The sequence below is a fragment of the Echinops telfairi genome, unplaced genomic scaffold (genome assembly GCF_000313985.2).
Source record: "Echinops telfairi isolate 266 unplaced genomic scaffold, ASM31398v2 ScPeMD7_1713;HRSCAF=2227, whole genome shotgun sequence".
Lineage (NCBI taxonomy): Eukaryota > Metazoa > Chordata > Mammalia > Afrosoricida > Tenrecidae > Echinops > Echinops telfairi.
In genome coordinates, this window is record NW_022105611.1 from 2,516,388 (window position 1) to 2,521,135 (window position 4,748).

A 4,748-nucleotide genomic window follows, 5' to 3' on the forward strand; every position below is an offset into this window, starting at 1 on the left:
TTTAAAGAGTAACAATCTAATTTTTCATAAAAAATACGATATCATTGGAAGATTGAGAAATGCTCATTCTTAAAAATGATTTTGAGTGTGATTGTACTTTTTATTAATCAAATAATTAATTTTGATTTTGAAGTAATCTTAGATTTGTAGAGAGTAGCAAAGTGCAACACAATAATCATCTATTTTCCTTGCCCTGCTCTTCTGATATTGAGAACTTATATAATCATTATAATATGAAAATCTTACATAATCATTGCAAAATTCTTGCAACTTGTACATTAAATGCAGAAGTTATACCAACTCCACTAATTTTTAAAATTGATATACTTTTTATATTCCAGAAGCCCATCTTGCACTTATTTTCTTACAATTCATGACAGTGCCTTATTCTTTGCATTTCTCATGACACTGGCACTTTTGAAGAACATTACTCAATTAATTTCACATAGGTGCATTGTTTTCTTTTATAAGTGACCAAATAAAATGATAGAAAACTGGTGCGCCTCCAGTGGGCACATAAATAATCCATATCCTGGGAACTTTCAAAAGCAAATGACTAAAATCATACATTTCTAGATTATCTAGATCAGGAGTATCTTCTCTCACAAGGGATTAACTTGCAAAGAGATTGGAAGGCCATCGGGCTTCCTAATGTATTCAGTGGTGCATTTAGCAGAATATTTGCTGGAAGATCAGAAAACTAGTGAACGTGTGCATTTAAATTCAACGTTTCAGTACTGATCTTAATGGAACAATGTGCAATCTGCTTCTGAGACTAAATACAGTAATTAAAATGATCAGAGGATAATTCTTTCACTTGGAAAGAAGTATTAAAATGAGTATGGATATAAACATGTTTGCATGTTCAGAGAATGATCTATCTTGTTAGATTTATTACTCAAAAATAAGTGGTAACATTATTAAATCGATTATCCCTATAAGAAAACCGATATATTCATATATAGGTAGTTATATGTATGTAGTTATGTAATTATAATGGTGACATATAGAGAACTTTCACTAAAATCTCAGAATCCTATTATTGGTGAGATAGGTATGATGATCTACTTTATACCATATATACTTGATTATAAGCCAACCCGAATATCTGCTGAGGCTCCTAATTTTACCACAAAAACTGCATTAAAAATGTGCTGAAAAACTCATCTTATACATAAGCATATATGGTATATAAAAAATAGAATAGCCATGAAGTGTATCAATAATATACCAGCAAGAAAAGTATCCTACAGACTACATTGTATTACAAAACTATTTCTAGGGAAATTCCCCATGACCAACAATAGTAAATTATCCACCCATCCTTTATCCAATGTGTATTTAAATTTTTTTAAAGTTTAAAATAACCTAAAAATTAGAATAAACTTTCTTTCTGGCCTGAAATAAGTAAAACTGTTTCCTGAAGGAGTCTATTTGCCTGGTAACAAACAGCTTTGTAGTGTGTGTAATTAATCTTGTCAGGTGGCCAAATTCATTAGTCAGTCATCTTCTTACTAGGCTTGGGGATGAAAAGAAAACTAACAGACTGATGTCACACCTGCCTTATTAATATGCATTCTTGATTGTCTGTGGAGGGATGACTTGGAAGAAGAGTAAAGTAGGAGTGTTTTCCTAAAGAAAATTTTTATTATTTTTATCCTCTACTCTCTGGTGTTAGTTCTAGATAGAACTGTATATACTTATGTGTAAGCCAAGATTTTCATTACATTTTTAATGCTGTTTTTGTGGTAAGATTAGGTGCCTCGGACAATATTTGGGTTGGTTTATCCTTGGGTATATGTGGTGATCACATCTCTTTATGCTGTATAAATGGTTAAGTGTTTACTACTAGCCAAAAGATTGACCATTCAAACCTACCCAGAGGCACCCTAGAATAATGACCGAATCATCTGTTCTGGAAAGGTCACAGCCATGAAACCCCATGGAGCAGTCCCGCTCTACACACTTGGCATTTCCATGCATCAGACTCCACTGCAAAGCAGATGATCTATTTCCCCAGGCAACCGCTAAATGTGGCCATTTTTGTGCTTCTGTCAAGACCATAGTCAACTATTATGAAAAGATGATTGGAATATTGTTAGAAGACAAAAAGCATACGGGTTTGACCCTTTTGTGTTCATAGAAGAACAACGATTTCTGATCACAGATGATTAAATCACTACTCAGCCTGTCTCAATATCGTGTTCATTATTGTTAATTGAGTTATGATAAATACTATTCCATAGAAAACAGACTAATTGAAAACTTTTCCCAGGGAAACTTTCTCCATGGTTAAGGATATTAAATTATGTGCCAATCTATTGTTCAGCACCTATTTAAAAAATATTACATTTCATTGTGCTCATGCAGATGTACCAAACTAATACACAGACCAAAAGACAGTTGACAAAGCAGACAAAGAAATAGTTGACCTTCAGAAAGCAGGTGTGTCATGTATCCTTTCAGCATAATTACTCAATCTGTATCCTGAGCAAATGATCCAAGAAGCTGAACTATATAAATAAGTACAAGAGAACAAAATTGGAGGAAAGCTCATGAACAACTTGTGATATGCATATAACACAACTTTATTGCTGAAAGTTAAGATTTGAAGAACTCACTGATGAGATTCAATACCAAAACCCTCTTTATGGATTAAAACTCAACATAAAACACAAATCACTAGAACTGGACTAAGGCACAAAAGCAGAAATGTTTGAATTTGTGAAGAATTTCATTTTACCTGGATCCACAATCAATGCTCATGGAAGAAGCATTCAAGAAATCAAACAACACATTGCACTGTGTAAATATGCTGTATAACACCTATGTGTACATGCCTGTATTTAGGCCTCTATGTTAAGAATCAAGGTTGCAGATGGACATTGGGCCTTGACTCAAGTATGCCCTTAACAGAAGAACACTTTGTTCTAACAATCTGGCACTCTGTGATGCTCACCTTCCTGACAGACAAAATGGGTGCATAAGCAAATGTGGTGAAGAAAGCTGAGGGTGCCCGGCTATCAAAAGATATAGCATCTGGGGTCTTAAAGGCTTGAAGATAAACAAGCAGCCATCTAGCTCAGAAGCAACAAAGCACACCAGCCAGTGTGATCATGAGTTGTTGATGAGATCAGGTATCAGGCATCTAAGAACCAGGATAAAACCATACCCAAGGTGAATGGTGGGGGTGGGGTGGGGCATGGAGTGGAGACCCAATGCCCATGTGTAGACAATTGGACATCCCCTTACAGAGGGGTCACAGGGAAGAGATGGGTCAGTCAGGGGGCACTATAGCACTGATGAAACACACAACTTTCCTCTAGTTCTTTGGTGCTTCCTTTACCCCATTAGCATGACCTCAATTCTACCTTACAAATCATATTAGACCAGAACATGCACGCTGTTACAGATAAGAGCAGAGCCCCCAACACTGGGAATCCATGATAGAGAAAACCCTCAGAGCCAACAAGGAGAGTAGAGATACCAGGAGGATTAGGGGAGGGTAGAGGGAGAAAGGGGAAATTGATCACAAGGAAAAGTAGGGGAAGGGCGATGGAGGATGATGTAAGATATGGAAAAATAATGTATAACTTATCAAGGGTTCCTGAGGGAGGGCGAGCAGGGGAGGGATGGGGAAGAAATGGGGAGCTGATATCAGGGGCTCAAATGGGAAGAGAATGCTTTGAAAAGGATGATGGTGGCATATGTGCCAATGTGCTTGACCCACTGGATGAATGTATGGATTGTGATAAGAGATGTAAGAGCTCCCAATAAAAGTATTTTTTTTAAACTATGTGAATTGAAAGAGAAAAGATGTCACTGATCCCTGCTGAATGTCATTTGTCCTGCGCCTCACCCCTTATCTGTGAAAGCTGAACAATGAATAAAGGATACAGAAGAGCATTAGATCATTTTAATGGTTTTGGTATTGGTGAAGAATATTAAAGAGATTGTGAACTCCTAAAGAACAAAGAAATCTAAGACAAAGGACAGCCAACGTGCTCCTTAAGACCAAGAATATCAAGACTTTGACTTTGACAGGTTATCAGGAGAAACAAGTGCGTGATAAGGACATCATGCTTAGGGAAGTCGAGGGTCAGCTAAAAAGAGGATGGGCCTTGGCAATATGGATTGATACAGTAGTTAAAATAGTGGGTCCAAGGATAGAAAAGATCTGTATCATCCAAGTAGAGTTTGCTTCTTTTTTTTATTTCCTAGCATTGATCATTTCCAGTTACACGAACTCTGCAATGCCAACAATAAAAAGTAAATCAACTATTTTGCTGAGTTCTGAACACGTGCCAGTAGCTTGCTTATATATGCTTTATTTTGCCTACTAGAGACCCTGTTGAAGAGGTAAATGCTATACTGGCAATGCTAGAGATTAAGTGAACTGCTTTATTAACTCATTGCTCTTTAGAAAAGTTTCTGGCCAGTTGCATTTTTAGAAACTAACACTTTATACCATGTCCAATGGATATATGTCTGTGTGGGTTCGAACCCCACTCCTGGTACCAAAATGTGTTAGACAGGGTTCCCTAGAGAGATGAAACCAAATTGCTGATAATTTAATATAATTATTTATAAAGATAATTAGATATATAACATGAAATGAACTGTTAAATTATGTACAGATAAATATATAATACAAGAAATAAACAGTTAAATTATAAAGCACTACAAATGACTCAGTGCAACTCACGCCTGTGAGAGAAAGTTGAGAGACTAGCAGTCCTTCAAGTCTA